The sequence below is a fragment of the Gymnodraco acuticeps genome, unplaced genomic scaffold (assembly GCF_902827175.1).
Source record: "Gymnodraco acuticeps unplaced genomic scaffold, fGymAcu1.1, whole genome shotgun sequence".
Taxonomy (NCBI): Eukaryota; Metazoa; Chordata; class Actinopteri; order Perciformes; family Bathydraconidae; genus Gymnodraco; species Gymnodraco acuticeps.
In genome coordinates, this window is record NW_022991668.1 from 21,472 (window position 1) to 40,425 (window position 18,954).

The window sequence follows — 18,954 nt, forward strand, 5'->3', positions numbered from 1 at the left end:
GCTACAACCATAGAGGCTACAACGTTAGTTAGTCATAGTACTGTACTTGACCCTTTAGCTTTAGCCGTGTTCGTGGTGATTGTGGGAATATTGTTGCAAATACCAGACAATTAAAATGTTGTGCTGTGCGCTTGGATGTACTAACAGAACTTCCAAGAAGTCTACTATGGAGTCAGATTTGGGTCAATATTCTCGCGCGTAAAACAAGCTACTCACGAACGGAAAATGTGCTTTTACACGCGCATACAATGACCCTCGCGCGCAGATTAAACCCCCGCGAGCGGCTCTGTGCCAGGTTTGATTAATGCCTGAACTACCAAGAGCCGAGCAGTGACGGCAGCAAAATCTAGGTGCGTACAGCAGACAGTAGCTAGCAGTTTTCGACGGACACAGCCCACTGAAAAATATATTGTTTTATATCAAATTAATGTATATTACATTACATTACATTGCATTTAGCTGACGCTTGTATCCAAAGCGACTTACAATAAGTACATTCGACCAGGAAGACACAACCTTGAAGAAAACAGAATCATATATATATATATATATATATATATATATATATATATATATTTTAGCTGTACACTTTACGAATATAATAGTTTTTTATGGACAACTTTACCATTCAATCTCGTCCAACTGATTTTGCTGCCGTCACTGCTCGGCTCTTGGCAGTTCAGGCATTTATCAAACCTGGCAACCCCGGGTTTCCTGGCAGCTGTCAATCAAAGTCCAGTGGCTCCGCCCCAAAGTGCCAGAAACTTTTCACGCGCGCGTAGACAGACTCCGCGAGGCTGACACTCCCAAGCAAGAGGGCTGTCTCTCTCGCGAGCGAGCGCAGAGCCGCTCGCGGGGTTTTAATCTGCGCGCGAGGGTCATTTTATGCGCTTGTAAAAGCACATTTTCCGCTCGTGAGTAGCTTGTTTTACGCGCGAGAATATTGACCCAAATCTGACTCCATATCTACTCTCAGCTTTTTTCGGTGAGTAAAAGGATAATATTATACGTGTTTGTTAACCCCGTTAGCAGGTGTTTGTGTGCTTGTTAGCTTAGCTTGTTATGTAGCTTATTAGAAAGCTAAGGACGTAACCCTTTATACATGTGTACAGGGGCGCCGTAAGGCGGTGAAAAGTTAGGACAATTCTAAGGGCCCGTGACTGACAGGGGCCCCAAACATTTTTAGAACATTAAGAAAACATTTGTAAGTAACCTTTCATCAATCATCAATAATTAACATTAATATAACGTCATATTGATGATGTACTTACTAAACTTACGATTCATTTAACTTATTTGCTTCCAAAAGTTAATTATCCAAAGCATCAAACACCCCCCTCTATTTACATGTAATGGTTTGGTCCTGCCTTCAAACGCTGTGCTGCACCGGCCCTTTCTAGCAGAGAGTGAGAGCATGTGAGCAGGGATGCTAGTACTTACGTGTGTACGATGTCTCAACGACAAAGTCAGGCTTTCAAGAAAGAAAAGAATGGAGAGAAAGACAAGAAAGAGGGACTAAAGGGCGACAGCATGTCACCCAGTTTTCAAAAGAAAAGGTGCGTGTGGTCCATGAGTGGTGGAAATTAGTCTGTTAGCTAAGCGTAGTCCATTGTAAATAATAATTGTAATGTTTTGCTGACATTAAAGGTGGGGTAGGTGTTGCGGTGTGTGTAGGAAGCAGGACCCAAATGCAGATTATAGTGACAAAAATGACTCCTTTATTTCAAGGCTAAATTAATCACAAAGACTGAACAGAACACTCACCGAAGACCAAGTCATAACACAAGACGAACCAACAAAGACAGACAGAAAAACCAGAACTTAAATACACACAAGACTAATTATACAAACAAGACGCAGGTGAGGAGGGAGGAGAAAACACAGGGGCACCAGGTGAACACAATCGGGTAATAAGACACACCAGGGAAACTAACGACAGGGAACCACAGACAGATCTAAAGACAAAACACAACACAGACAGAAACAGGCAAGACAGGAGGTGAAGACCTTTCAAAATAAAACATGAAACAAAAGACAGAAAAAGACAAGACAAAATACAACACAGACAGATCTTGACAGTAGGTAAGTTTGAGAAACCGGCTCGAGATACACTTTTTGTTATATTCCATGAAATGCTCTTAACATCCCGATAGCAATGACTATCTGAAGTGCTTTGACAAAATATACATTAAAACATATCATCTGTGGAAGCCGTGGTGCTGTAAAAAGCACGACCAATCATCTGAGCCGGCTAAAGTAACTGGATGGCCTACCTGCCTGTCAGCCTTCCATCTGTGCACAAACTTATCTCGTGCCCTCATTGGTCATGTGCGCGTTGGTGTGTGTTGGAGGAGAGGCTCTGGAAGGAAGTGGCAGATTTCTTCCGGTTGTGTATTTTCAAATGCTAGCGCACTCGAGCTGGTTTCTCCAAAACTACCTACCCCACCTTTAAGTACTGTTAATATCTTCACAGAAAATTCAGAGGTTTTTCATTTCACTCCTCTTTTAGCTGACATTTAATAAATGCAGGCACATTTTTAGCAGCTATTCATACTAAATCAGTTGTCCCTCCCCCTGGTGCCAGGACCAACAGATCCATCTCTAGGCTACGCAGCCCTGTCTCCCCATAATGCTTTGCAGTCTTGCCATGCTGTCCATTGAAAGCCAGTTGGCTAGAAAGCTGGACTTCAAGGACTTGATCAGTGACTTTGCCTGTAAGAAGGCTAGGCGCTGGGCTCTTGGTGAGTAAGGCTGAGCCAGGGCTCGTAATAACTGTTAACCTGTTAAGCCCCGAGCCTGTTTTTCAGGTTTCAGGCTCGAAATGACATGCCCAGAACAAATGACTATAACTTCACTTCTAAAAGGTTTATATGAATAATTGTTGTTATCAAAGCAAGGTTACATCTGTGAGTTGGATGTAGAAGTGTCAGAATCAATATAGATTGTTCTGTGTCAGAGTAAATTCAGATGGAACAGAGCAAAAAAAATGTAAATTCCTGTCTCCACCTAAAGAAAACCCATTACTTATAGTGAAGACCAACCTTGAATGATGGGTTAGTAGCCTAAAAGCTTTGGAAATCCAAAGTATACCATATAATAAGTACCCTGTATCAAGATTGAGGCAAAACAAGTGACATTTGACCTTTTTAGAGGTTTATGAAAATAAAGTCCAGGCGGAATAAGCTTTGGGCACATTTGGGCACATTTGGTTCCATCAGTGACATTTGACCTTTTTCAGGTACCAGACTATACAAATCATTGTATTACATTGAATCATCACTATAGGTATTCATTCCACCCAAAACAAAAAAATATTTGTTTGTGTGTGTGAGTGTGTGTACTAGGTGTGTGTAAGTGTAGGTGTGTGTATGTGTAGGTGTGCATGTGTAAGTGTAGCTGTGTGGGTATGTGTAGGTGTGTGTAGCTGTGTGGATACAGTATGTGTAGGTGTGTATGTGTAAGTGTAGCTGTGTGTGTATGTAACTGTACCAACGCACTATACAATAAAACCACACTGTAGGTCATTGTGTGTAGGTGTACTTGCACAATAAAAAAAAACGGAAACATAGGTAACATTTGACTCCAACTGGGGCAGATTTATTTCAAACATTTTACCAACACACTATAGGCATGTAAAAACAAACATTTTACCAATGTACTATACAATAAAAGCACACTGTAGGTTTGTAAAAACAACAAATATTTTACCAACACACTATACAATAAAATCACACTAGTTATATAAAAACAACAAGTATTTTTTTTTTAAATAAACACTCGCAAAACGTTATACCTACCTGAACGTTATACCTACCTGAACTTTATACCTACCTGAATGTTCCAGTATGTAGGTCGTGCCACTCCCTGAAACAGTTCTTTTTGACAGTGAAGCACAGAGGGACCTGGCACTTCCTGCAGTACACAGGTGTCTTCACCCTTTTGAGTCCAGCATCTAGGCCCCTCCTGCAGTTCTTCCTGACCTTGGTGGCATCTTCCCCATAATACTCGGACATGCATGTGAGTGGTGGAGGAGGGGGTGGTGGAGGTGCAGGGCCTTCAGCAGGGCCTTCAGCAAACTCCAACAATTCTGCAGCAAGCTGCTCCCTGAAAGTCTTCTGGGTGTGTGGCTTTGTCCTGCTGGGGTCACTCCTCATCTAACAAATGTGGAAAAACAAAGAGATTAGATTAATTCACTGGCTTATACTTATAGGATAATATTAGACTATACATGAATAATATTACACCAAATAAATAAGTAAACACATGTATATTCATTCACTGGCCATTCATTTAGAAAATGTAACTCCAAAAAGACAAGTAACACTATTTAGCATTTTGCCTAATCATTCCTGTAGCTTCTTGGCTAAGCTAGCACTGTGACGCAGTTCCACCAAACACAAAAGTAATATATAAAAACAGAGAGATTACATTCCTTTCCCGTGGTGGAAGTTCAACATCCGAGTCACTACTGTCCGGATCCAGGTCTGGCTGGAGGAGATCTTCATCATCCGACGAAGAGTCATCTGGTATGAGCTATCGTCAGCTAGCATCTATAGCACCTGCTCGGTGGTGAAGCTCTCCCTTCTGGCTGCGTAATGCGTAATGGAGCCGGAGCGGGCGTAGTTTATACTACGCAGGATCATATCTTTGGAACCCATTGGTCGATTTGGGTGATTGACACCTTTTCTGAACCGTTAGAGCCAATATAATCGAGTGACAGTTAGTAAGTCCCGCTAAACACTTACGTCAAGTAGAGAGAGGTTCGCGTAAACAGCATGTGAGACAGCATTAGCTCGGGACTGCGAAACGTTATACCTACTCTGCTGCCATGAATGTAATGATAGATTATCAGGAACAGTTCTAAAGTGACTAATAGACATTGGATTAACCTTAAACAGCGTTTTTATTCCCTTGAACACGAGCTTTGATCACAAAACAGCAACGGTAAGACATAATTATTGTTATGGTTTTGAAAACTGTTGTTTTTTTTCTTCTCTGTTCTGGCTGATATCTCAGTGAGTTTGTGTCCTACAGTGATGATACTTATAATAAAATAATCTATGGAGTATCAGCTTTCAGATTATATGTAGTTTGTGCAGAAAATATTAAGTTTTAAAGATCGTTTTTGCTAGTTAGCACCGGAAGTAGCATCTGCTCGTTTTAGCTAAGGGCTAATGCTAACGCTTCTTGTGAGACTTGTGTTTTGTTGCGGTAAAAATGGTTCATATAGTCAGTTAGCTGAGATTCTTCTCGTTAATCTGGTATAACACATTAATAGGTTTTTAAATATTAAGATGCCCTGAGACACAGTGTCGTGAAAAAAAAAAAACAGGGTCCCCGCCGGCGGGGACCTTCGGGCTTAACAGGTTAAAGTGTAATGGAGGGGCAATGGGAAAATAAGTGCTGCAGAAGGAGCAGGTTTCTTTAAATCAATGCAGGTTTGTACCTGCTACCTGTTGCTACCAAGTAAAACTGCAAATACAGAAATATAATGTATGATAGTTAAAAGTGTTGAGTGAGTGACACATTGTTCTTGTTACTGTCCCTAATATACAGCAGTTAATGTTAGCTTCACTCAACATGAGTGGCGTAACTATCAACGGTGCAGCCGACGGCCAGGGGCCCAGAGCCGGCCAGGGGCCCAGAGCCGGCCAGGGGCCCGTGCAAAACAACTACCGGAGGGACCGAGGATTCGAGGAGTCGAGGAGGGGGAATGAGTGAAATGAGAATGGTTCTTGGATGTGGATCCTAAAGTGTATCATGGGTATTGTCTGTGATGTCAGGCTGTGTGCAGTTGTCCCTGAGCAGCTTGTGTGAGCAGCCACCAGAGGGCAGCATGGTGCAGGTTTGAACCAGCAGCTGACAGGAGGCTGATGGGATGTTAAACCCAGCAAAGATAACAGCATGCAGCTCGCTCTGTAGTATGAAACAGATTGATACACATAGACACAAAGAAATACAACATGCAGTACAGGTTGATGTGTGGATGGAAGTATACACAAAGGATGCACTCTGTTTAGTGAGGGGATGTCTTGATTCATTTTGAGGTCCCTTTGAAGTAGTGGAGTAGTCTTGGGTCCATTATTCAAGTTTATGTGTCTGTTTATCTGCAGTCGCTTTCTGTCTGTTTGTAGTTATTTGATGTGAGGAGCCCCGATGCTTCGGCCAGACATCGCCATCAGCTGATGTTCGACATCATTTCTGCCGCAGATCTGCAATAAAAGGTGACATCAGGCGAGCTTACTTTGCTTTGGTTTTTATACGTCTCCTTTTAGTCGTTTTGCATCTATTTTCCTTTATTTATGTTGTTCCACGTGTTGTGGGGTTTTGCATCAACTTTGTCTTGTTGGCTCTCATTGTAATTGCTGCTTATTTCTTTCCCGTTGTTTTATGTTTCTTTGTGTTCGTTTAGAGTCAGTTTTCCGTCAGTTTGCATCTTAGTATTGAGGTCTGTGTTTAATTCAGTAGTAATGGATTTTATTTGAGTGGTGAGTTTCTCTCTTTGGGGCGCTTTAAGTCGATATCTAAATAGCTTTACACCTCATGTTGTTGATGGTTTTGTTTGTGTCTCCTGATTGTTGTTTTGCATCGATTGTATTTGTTCTGTATTTGTCTTTGTAGAGTTTCTGCATCCAGTTTTCTTGAGTGTGTGTGAGAGAATTAGAACTCAGGGATTTTAGCCTCTGCCGACCGTTTACATGCACTGAAACCTACAGACCTCACTACAGGAGAGCATGATAGGGTCTCTTTGACCCTTCTCTTGCGTTTCGGGTCAAATCTAACCGAGTGACTTCGTTTTTGATCATAAATATTGTGTTTTTCATCCAATTGCCTCAAGACCTTGTGTTATCCTCCACACTAGGCCTCTGAACAGAGACACGTGATGATCACCACCTGCATTGGTTTTTTAGTGATACAACGTAATACAACTAATGGATCAACCGACTAGACCAACCAAAACCCCCAAGACTATGATAGATTTATTATTCACTAATAAAGCTGACAGAATAGTTCAAACCTCCTGACTGGTCTTTCTGACCATAATCTTGTTCTTTTTGCCAGGAAACTCACAAAGAAAAGGTTCATGACCTCAGCTAAAACCCCTGCCTTGGGTTCACGCTTCATCCCCAAAGACCTGCAACAACGTTTTATGGATGCAGCGAAAATGATTGATTGGGGGGACACTCTGTCCTCTGAAGACATTGGTGAAAACAGTAATCTGTTTATATCTCAAATTAACGAAGCAAAGTCTTCCTCCTCAAGGAGAGGGTGCCTTAGGAACAGGAAGGAACATCATCTTCCCTGGCTGAATCTACAGTGCAGGAATTTAATGAAATCTAGAGACCAACTATTGAAGCAGAGCTTGAAATCCGGACTATCCACTGACAGACAGAAATGCACTCGTGCTCGTAACAAGGTAACACAAACACTAAGACAGGCCAAAGCAAACTTCTTCATCAATATTATTGAAGGTGTGAAAGGTAACTGTTACGACTGGAGCACAAAAAACTGATAGGACCCAAATGCACGACTCCAGACAAAAGATGATTAAAAAAAGGTTTTTACTGCGGTGATAAGCATGGTCATCCATTCACAAGGTTCAAAAACGACCTGGCACTTGGCACAGGGAACACACAGAATATATACACATACAAGGGACTCCACAGGTGCAAACAATAAGGGCGGGGCAGGTAATCAGGTCATTGAGCAAAGTGACAAGGAAGGAGTCGAACTACCTGAAATGAGAAAGGAAATAACAAAGTAAAACAGGAAATGGCAGACACGGACTTGACAATATAAACTAACAGAGAAATAATATTAACAAATCTGACGAGACACAACAGTAACAGTAAAAACGTTTGGCTAATCCTAAATAAACTATTAGGTAAACATAAGAAACAGGAAAATAATGCTCTAGAATTAAACATCAATGATGCCCTGATGAAAGATCCTGCAGTGTTGGCCAGCTCTCAATGAGTATTTCATAAATAGTGCTCTCGACATCACAAAGCTCTTCCCGCCATCTGAGGTCTCACCTAGCCCGACTGTGGATACACACCCAGTTTTTGACCTGGAGGAAATCACAGAGGTTGAGGTCAAACATATCATCTCAGGGTTAAGAGGTTCTGAGGCTAGGGATGCAGATGATTTAGACACCAACTTTATAAAGACACATATTGACGGTCTAATAAAACCAATTACTATGTTAGTAAATCAATCTATCAGCACGAGGGAAGCTCCATCGTCCTGGAAGGTTGCCACGGTGACACCGATCTTTAAATCTGGGGATAAGGCAATGATGTCCAATTACAGACCAATCAGCATCCTCCCCTGTGTCTCTAAGGTAGCTGAGAAATGGGTGTCAAAACTAATCACCAAACATTTAGATAAAGGTTTCGCTCCACTCCACCCAATGCAGTTTGGTTTCCGTGCTCTCCACTCCACTGAGACAGCTAACTGTGTCTTTGTGGAAAAGGTTAAATGTATGTTGGACACGAGCCCATATGTAGGTGCTGTCTTCCTTGATTTCAGGAAGGCTTTTGACACTGTTGACCACCAAGTGCTCCTTGCAAAGCTGACGTATTTCAATTTATTGGCAGATTCAATACAGTGGGTTGAGTCTTACTTATCGAACAGAAAACAGTGTGTTTTGGTCAACGGAGCCAAATCCCCCGACCTTGTGAACCCTGTTGGGGTTCCACAAGGCTCCATTCTTGGACCATTACTGTTTTCTCTGTACATTAATGACTTGCCTAATGTATGTCCTGATCTGAATGTACAAATGTAACTAGTCTCCCACTTCAAGCATGCATGATGTTCAGTAAACGACCAGTCAAAATCGAAGGATCCAATGTGTTTTTAAACGGTGCAGAAATTGAACTGGTCCCCACTTCAAGTATCTTGGAGTCATACTGGACTCGAACTTGACTTTTAAGAAACATATTAAGAAAGTATCCAATACCGTTAAATTCAACTTTTAAAATGTTAAACAAATCAGACCTTTCTTAACAGTCGATGCTGCAAAGTCAGACCTCCACTGTGTGATTCCATCCCACATTGAATACTGTTTGACAAACTGCTCGTTTGCTTGAGCCACAAACCTGAAACCCATAGAACAGCTGTACAAGAGAGCCATCCAGGTGTTTGACAGAAAGCCACATTCATACCACCTCTGCACCATCCTGGAGAAACACAATTTCTTGAGTTTTGACAATTTTAAGTCTTTCAAAAGTATGTGTCTTTTTCCCTTAGGGGAATGAATCCACAGAAAACACACTGGACGCTGCACTAGGTCAGAAACCAGAGGAGACTGTGAAGTCCACCGCAGACGGACCACTTTCAGACAAAATGTCCTCTCCATTAAAGGCAGCTCGTTGTGGAACAGCCTCCCAACTGAGATATGGGATTGTCCCACTCTCAATAGCTTCAAAGGTCAACTCAAAGAATGGTTGAGAAACAAACAGATGTGCGATCACCGCTAAATGCACTTTAACACAGGGGTATCTCCTCCTGCACTTTATATATCGTAGCTGCTACATTGTACTGCCTTGTGGTAAATGCTTGTACTGTATGTGCGGCTCATGCTCTTTCTGCATATCATGTATTTGTTTTTGCTATGTTTACAAATGTCATGTTCTTATTAGGGCCGGGACTTTAACGCGTTAATTAAGATGAATTAATTACACAAAAATTAACGCGTTAAAAAAATTAAGGCATTTTAATCGCACTTATTTTTGCACCGCAGAACGTTTCTCACTGGATGAGTTTCAGGCGTACCGATTATACTGGAGCACCAACTAACGTTCATGACTTCAGACAACAACAAACCACAGTGAACAACAGTGGGAAATGTTGTTTTAAAAAATGTACGGATGGAAGCGTCGATAAGAGCACGGTTGTGTACAAATTATGCAAAAAGGAATTCGCATATCACCGCAGCACATCAAGCCTCAAGTATCACCTCAATGCAAAACATATAGCAGCTAGCGTGGACGTTAGCCTCTTTTATCGCGTTCACACCAAAAAGAGCCGGAACTAAAATTAGTTCACGAGAACCTTTTTACCCCCACGAAAGTCCCTGCTAGAGAGCAGAGAGCTGCTAGAGAGCAGAGAGCTGCTAGAGAGCAGGGACTTTCGTACGGCTCTCTTGTGAGAAAAGAGCTATATTTCTGATTGGCTGGGCGGATTGCAAACGACGCCCCGTAAAACTCCCAAAAAGTTTTGTGAAGCCGCCATTTTATTATCCTCGCATTAGCATTATTAGCATTAGCATTAGCCCAGCGCAGAAACGCAGAGAGACTAACTTATGGCAACACAAAATAAAACATGGGAGTGGTGGAGATGAGGAGGTGTCGGCGTTCTGGCGATTTGAAGTGGTTTGCGGCCTGCCAGTAAACCCAAAGCAGAAGAAGAAGAAGTGACGTCAGCGGCTTCATTTGCCTAATCCCCCCCCAGGTTCAAAGAGTTCTCATGAACTAAGTTCTCATGAACCTTTGTGGGAAAAGTACTGCGGTGTGAATGCGCCTAATGATATACTAAAATCCATGTGAAAAAAATTGCTTCTCACTGTTCTCAGGTCAAATATTTATATGTGATTAAATTTGCGATTAATTTCGATTAATTAATTACAAAGCCTCTAATTAATTAGATTAATTTTTTTAATCGAGTCCCGGCCCTAGTTCTTATATGTTGTATGTCAGGGACTGCGGATATAAATTAGCTCAAAGCTAAAATCCGGCATGTTTACATTTTGAAGCATTATTTGTTTAAAGTGTTCATCAATGTCCCTGTTCAAATAAACGATTACATACAAATGAAATGAGTTAACAGACCAGGAAGCGGCCCCTGAGGGAGAGGCCCCTGAGGGAGAGGAGCCCTGAGGGAGAGGCCCCTGAGGGAGAGGAGCCCTGAATATTAATGTGTCTCTAAATGATGAAACAGTATCAGTGTCTTATATTCATCACAGTGAATGCAGTGAATGCTGAACTTGATGAGCCTACCGGTGGGTCCGGACCATGACATGAAACACTGGCTTGCTTGTATCAAATCAATACATCCCATACATCATTGGAACGGGAAAAATCTCAGCTACAACACCAACTACAGCATTTCCATCTCCAGTAAACACAGCCTACATGGCAAGCATTTTATAATATACAGTAATGTACAGTACGCACCATCTTTGAACTTACTACACTATTATAACATGGAATTCACCCTTGAGGTCATTCTGTCTGCCACCGCTTGATTCTACTTGCTTTGACTGTTCTAATGAGAGGTCAACCATCCAAATTGGATAAGGGGTTCCAGAGATATCACTGTGCAAAACACACCGGTCAATTTTGACCTAAACTAGTATGGGGGGGGGGGGGGGGGAGGGGGGGGGGGGGGGGTATGAGGCTAACCCTCTGTTCTTTCTGCTGACGTGTCGGCACAGGTGAGAAGACTTGAGCAGATTGTTCACATTTCTCTCGAGTTTCCGCAGCCCCTGGTTTCTCCTCAGCTTTACGGATTATTTTGGGTAAATGCTGACGATGGTTTGCGGCCTGACTTCTCTCCTGATGAGGGTCTGAGGCCTGACTTCTCTCCTGATGAGGGTCTGAGGCCTGACTTCTCTCCTAATGAGGGTCTGAGGCCTGACTTCTCTCCTGATGAGGGTCTGAAGCCTGACTTCTCTCCTGATGAGGGTCTGAAGCCTGACTTCTCTCCTGATGAGGGTCTGAAGCCTGACTTCTCTCCTGATGAGGGTCTGAGGCCTGACTTCTCTCCTGATGAGGGTCTGAAGCCTGACTTCTCTCCTGATGAGGGTCTGAAGCCTGACTTCTCTCCTGATGAGGGTCTGAGGCCTGACTTCTCTCCTGATGAGGGTCTGAAGCCTGACTTCTCTCCTGATGAGGGTCTGAGGCCTGACTTCTCTCCTGATGAGGGTCTGAGGCCTGACTTCTCTCCTGATGAGGGTCTGAAGCCTGACTTCTCTCCTGATGAGGGTCTGAGGCCTGACTTCTCTCCTGATGAGGGTCTGAAGCCTGACTTCTCTCCTGATGAGGGTCTGAAGCCTGACTTCTCTCCTGATGAGGGTCTGAAGCCTGACTTATCTCCTGATGAGGGTCTGAGGCCTGACTTCTCTCCTAATGAGGGTCTGAAGCCTGACTTCTCTCCTGATGAGGGTCTGAAGCCTGACTTCTCTCCTGATGAGGGTCTGAGGCCTGACTTCTCTCCTGATGAGGGTCTGAAGCCTGACTTCTCTCCTGATGAGGGTCTGAAGCCTGACTTCTCTCCTGATGAGGGTCTGAAGCCTGACTTCTCTCCTGATGAGGGTCTGAGGCCTGACTTCTCTCCTGATGAGGGTCTGAGGCCTGACTTCTCTCCTGATGAGGGTCTGAAGCCTGACTTCTCTCCTGATGAGGGTCTGAAGCCTGACTTCTCTCCTGATGAGGGTCTGAGGCCTGACTTCTCTCCTGATGAGGGTCTGAAGCCTGACTTCTCTCCTGATGAGGGTCTGAAGCCTGACTTCTCTCCTGATGAGGGTCTGAGGCCTGACTTCTCTCCTGATGAGGGTCTGAAGCCTGACTTCTCTCCTGATGAGGGTCTGAGGCCTGACTTCTCTCCTGATGAGGGTCTGAAGCCTGACTTCTCTCCTGATGAGGGTCTGAAGCCTGACTTCTCTCCTGATGAGGGTCTGAAGCCTGACTTCTCTCCTGATGAGGGTCTGAAGCCTGCAGGGGGTCTGAAACACGCTTCATGAGGACGGCTCAGGTTGCTGCGTTTAAAACCTTGGAGAACGAGTTACCTTCAGTTTTTAATCTTCAGGCGAGCCGTCGTTCTTCTGCTGATTTCTTAAAGACTCATTCTGGCCTTTTTTGATCAAAGACCTCAGAATGTGTCTGTTTTTAGAGAATGAATACAAAGCAGTGAGTTCAGGTGAAAGGGGAAAGACACATGAACACCATCTCTAAATGTTGAATTGTTTCCTATTTGGGATTTACTTCTTTGAAATGTCTCATCTTGTGTTTGCTTTTGTGTTGCATCAAGTCAGGTGGTTGAACTCCCATCATGCACCACTTGAGGGTGCTACTCAACTCTAATGCAGATACAATAATACAAATTATAAAAGAGTATTGAAATACTACTTCCACCATATTTTTATTTAAAAATAATACAATTGAAAGATAAATGATGTATTATAATAAAAACAACACTAAAAAGTGTACTGAATGAGTTATACAATAGACCTACCGGGCATATAGATATACTGTATTGATTTAAATATAGATTGTTATTAATTCAATAATAATAATAATAATACTTATCGTACCAAAAACACAATTGAATTATACTTGATATAAATAAAAATGAATCTTTAATAATTAATAATGGATTTTTACAAATAAATGACTACATATTAAAACAAGAATAACCATAATAGTAATAATAATACATCACATTTTTATAAAGCTTTTCCTAGTGCTCAAAGACGCTTTACATAAAATCAGAAACATAGACAGTAGCCCTAATCCATGTGTGATCTGAGAGCTGTTGATCAGAGTTTGGTCCAGGGGGATGGGGGGGTGCAGAGGGATTGGGGTGCAGCAAAGGCCCTGTCACACCCTTTATATATACAGTCTATCGCAGGGGTGCGGTGCCCAACCAGTCGATCGCGGGGAGATTCCCAGTCGATCACGAGATGTGTCTAAAAATAGAACAACAATATTCTGTTTTATCGTTAATGTCCTGTAACATAATCTTCCTGTGCCAGAATAATGCACTTGAACGCATCAAAGCTTTGTGATTGGCCGGCTAGACCCCATGTGTCGGGGCGTGGCTAGTCGGCAGTGGGCACTATTTCACTGATGTTGTCACCAGGAGTGACAGTCCGCACACACACAAGACCGCAATTACGGCAGAGCGAACCCGCGCGGATGTCTCCCAAAACTCCGGCAGTTTGAAAAAAAACGCGTTACTTGCCATGCTCGGTTCAGTCTCGGATCCTTCAACAAGACTTATGTCGGGGTCACCAATGTAGTGCCGAGAGACTGGAGTCGGAGGCGGGGTATCAAAGGTACAAGATATACTTTTATTAAGCATCTGAACAACATGTAAAACAACTTCATGCCCGGGAAGCGAAGACCCGCGGAAACAGGAAGTCCGGCTCACTCAAATGTCCATGCAGAACAATACCCCAACCCATAGATCCGTGGGTGAATAATGTCAATCACCACAGATTCAACATTAATAAAATAGATGTAAAAGGGTTAATCCACTAAGTCTGTGTTCACCATGTCATTGGCAGATTGAAACTAACCTGTTACATTATCACAAGAAGACACAATCAATTATTTTGCCAAATAACAACATACATTTGTCAAAAGAGGGTAAATGTGCAATGTGGTGATTGAACTAGCTACTAATACAAAAAAGGTGAATGGAAGGCCTACTGTTGAGCATAATATTAGGACTGTCTGAGAATTAAGGGTTCAAGCTAAACAAGTATCAGAAGATTAAAATTAGAATAAAAAACCCTTTATTCAACCCACAGCGGTGAAATAACAGCAAAGTGACAGTGCAGATATAAGGTACAAATACAGTAGAGTAATACAGTAGAACAAAGAGGCAAGCACACTATAGTAACATAAGATACTGTTTGATTTATTTTCAATTCTAAATGTGCAAAACACTTTTTAAGCGTAACTTTCGTTAGAGAGCTAACAGAATATTTAATGATTTATTTTATGAAGTCGGATGACTTCGTTTGTCCAATTTGTCATATTTCCTCAAGGACGGACTAACGAGGGAACCGGTAAGTATATTAAGTTAAACCTCAAGTAGCTCTGCTAACTTAGCATGTTTTACACTGTAATGCTGACTTTAATTTGTCTTTCTTGTAACCCTGAATCAAATGTAAAGCTAACAATCGTACAGAGCTGGAAGAAGAACTCTAATATTTTACTTTAATTAGTGTAAACATACTTGCAAATGTATAAGTTCAATAGTCTGATAGCTTATAAAATTAGTTACGGTTAATGTGAGTTGTGTTTGCATCTTGAGCTAGCTGTGCATACATATTATTGACTTAGCTAGCAGCAGTGTGTGAGGTTATCAAAATGTCAGATAAATGATTGATAAAACCTACCTCTAGTGAGTGGGGCAAACAAGTATTTAGTCAGCCACCAATTGTGCAAGTTCTCCCACTTAAAAAGATGAGAGGCCTGTAATCTTCATCCTAGGTACACTTCAACTATGAGAGACAGAATGGGGGGAAATAATCCAGAAATCACATTGTAGGATTTTTAATGAATTAATTGGTAAATTCCTCGGTAAAATAAGTATTTGGTCACCGACAAACAAACAAGATTTCTGGCTCTCACAGACCTGTAACTTCTTCTTTAAGAGCCTCCTCTGTCCTCCACTCGTTAACTGTATTAATGGCACCTGTTTGAACTCGCTATCAGTATAAAAGACACCTGTCCACAACCTCAAACAGTCACACTCCAAACTCCACTATGGCCAAGACCAAAGAGCTGTCAAAGGACACCAGAAACTAAATGGTAGACCTGCACCAGGCTGGGAAGACTGAATCTGCAATAGGTAAGCAGCTTGGTGTGAAGAAATCAACTGTGGGAGCAATTATTAGAAAATGGAAGACATACAAGACCACTGATAATCTCCCTCGATCTGGGGCTCCACGCAAGATCTCACCCCGTGGGGTCAAAATGATCACAAGAACGGTGAGCAAACATCCCAGAACCACACGGGGGGACCGAGTCAATGACCTGCAGAGAGCTGGGACCAAAGTAACAAAGGCTACCATCAGTAACACACTACGCCGCCAGGGACTCAAATCCTGCAGTGCCAGACGTGTCCCCTTGCTTAAGCCAGTACATGTCCAGGCCCGTCTGAAGTTTGCTAGAGAGCATTTAGATGATCCAGAAGAGGATTGGGAGAATGTCATATGGTCAGATGAAACCAAAATATAACTTTTTGGTAAAAACTCAACTAGACGTGTTTGGAGGAGAAAGAATGCTGAGTTGCATCCAAAGAACACCTACTGTGAAACATGGGGGTGGAAACATCGTGCTTTGGGGCTGTGTTTCTGCAAAGGGACCAGGACCACTGATCCGTGTAAAGGAAAGAATGAATGGGGCCATGTATCGTGATATTTTGAGTGACAACCTCCTTCCATCAGCAAGGGCATTGAAGATGAAACGTGGCTGGGTCTTTCAGCATGACAATGATCCCAAACACACCGCCCGGGCAACGAAGGAGTGGCTTCGTAAGAAGCATTTCAAGGTCCTGGGGTCCTTCTCACTTCGGTTAAATGGATTCCTTGCGTCCCTGACTTGCGTTGTTTCCCTGCGTTTAGTCCCTCCCACCAGGGAAGCATGGAGGGACGCAAGGAAACCACGAGAAGCAGGGAAATTAGTTTTAAGAGCAATGGGACGTCCTTTCCTCCGGAGTGTCACGTGAAGCGACGTCCGTTTGTGATGACGCCGCACAGCTGATCGTCTGACAGCAGCTCTGTCCCCGTTGTTTCCACACCCCCCCGCCTCTGTTAGCACACATTTACTGACACAAACATGTGTATCATCTGTTGTAGACCCAAATACATTAAATAAAATAAGAACTCATTCTCAAAAAAGATAAACGCCATTCTTAAAATGTATAAACGAACAATAGTTGGATTAATATTGATTAGAGTGCACAATAGAAATAAAATAATTGAGAGAAGAAAGAGAAATATGTTATCTATCAAAACCCAGTTAGATGAACATTCATTGGATTGCACACTTTGTGTGTTTGTTTGGATATGTAGCACATTAACATTTTAATAGCACTTAATGACTGAATGGAAATGACAATAAATGAAAATGTAAAACGAAAAAAGCGATCATGAAAATGTTTCCAATAAATGAATAAAATGATTTTTGCCCACTTTGTTGTTCAGATATATCACATATTTGTAACTAAATGAAACATGAATTGAAACAAAACACGGTATAAACTCAGGAGTGACTCCCGTGAGGTTCATGTATTTTCTTCACTCTGCTCTCATGTCAAGAAGCATCAGATCAGTGCGATCAGTGCATGCACTGCATCGTCCAATCAGTGAGCGATACACAGTAAGGGGGCGGGGCGAGTGTCTGAGGATTTCATCGGAGGATGGTCTGGTGGTTCCTCGGTTATCGCTCCTCCATTATCGCTCCTCGCTCCTCGCTCCTCGATCCTCCGGCAGAAATAAGAGCCATGGGACGGTACTCAAGATGGCGCAGACAAATCAACTTCCGGTGAGACCGAGGACCGAGGAGCGAGGAAATGAAAATAGTCGACCTGAGACGGGGCCCTGGAGTGCCTAGCCAGTCTCCAGATCTCAACCCCATAGAAAATCTTTGGAGGGAGTTGAGATAATTTGCAAATAAATTCTTTAAAAATCAGACAATGTGATTTTCTGGATTTGTTTTTTCTCATTTTGTCTCTCATAGTTGAGGTGTACCTAGGATGAAAATTACAGGCCTCGCTCATCTTTTTAAGTCGGAGAACTTGCACAATTGGTGACTGACTAAATACTTTTTTGCCCCACTGTATGTGTGGAAATACACATAGTTATTATTAATGGAGAGAAAAAGTGCAGTGAAGCGATTTGTATCAACCCTTTTCAGTGTTTGTGTCATTGTGTATATTTGTGCAGCTTTAAGTTTTGTTCACCGTATCAAGAGCAACACCCGTTTGCCCGTATCGTGTCGATTTGTCGTGAATGGTGAGATCTTGCGATCTAAGCCAACACTGTCACAGCCTATTTGTAATGTCGACATTTTCTGTATTTGATTCTACATATTTTAACTGCAAGTATTCTATCTCAATTATATATAAAATAAGTGACTGTCATTAGAAGACTACTTTATTGACACAGACTGTGTAATACATCTATATCGGCTTTGGCTCTTCGAGGTAATAGTGTCTTAAAATAAGATTTTAATTTGAGCAAAACCAGTCAGAAGCAGAAGGCTTAAATGTTGTCCAAGCTAGTTAACAGTGCATAATGTATACATTTATATTTAACTTAAGCATTTCCTCACACATATTAGCTGGTAAATTAGGCTCTATGGTATCCCTTTGTCAATTAAATTAATTAAAGTGAGCACTTTCTGTTTTGAAATTGAAATGTTTAAAAAAAAGATTATTGTAAAGGGCACCATGGTAAAGTAGTGTGTTATCAAATGTTGTTTTTCATATCAGTGGTATCCTCACTAAGCAGGCTCCATTTACTTCTCTCTTGTTGCTTGAAATGATGGTATTATATCATACGGGCAATTGTGGAACATTTTAAATAGATTCTTATTGCATAGTTGACATTTTGAAAACAAGTAATATTGCTATACAATATATCACAAAACTAACTTATCCATATTCTCCAGTCTGCGCTGAACAATAACTCTGGTAAGTTTTATCATATTTTCACAATTAGGTATCAAATTCATTACATTTAAATATGTATTCCAAAAGCATCACCTGCACCATTAGTGACTTGCAATTCACAGAATGTGAGACTATGGGTTTTAAATAATGTTTGCGTCATAACATAGCTTTGATTTGTTTGTAATCTTTTGGAAAAGTATATTACGGAGCCCCCCTGGTGACATTGGTGAGAAAATATTAATACGTGGCCACGTATTAATATTGCGTGGCCACGAATTAGTTATTATGTTCCCACGCATTAGTAATTCGTGGGAACACAATAATTATTACGCAATAACTAAATCCAGATAGTCTATAGAAACTGATGACTGAGTGACAACACTACAGATGTAGCACCTCATTTCAGACAGTTTGAAACGCGAGGGCCGTGGCCGGCACGGGGTCTGCCCTCGCTCAAAGGAAAACCTCCAGTGTGACTTGAGACCGCCCCCTTGATAAATACATTTAATTATAATGAAGCCAGTTGCAATGGATCATGGACTC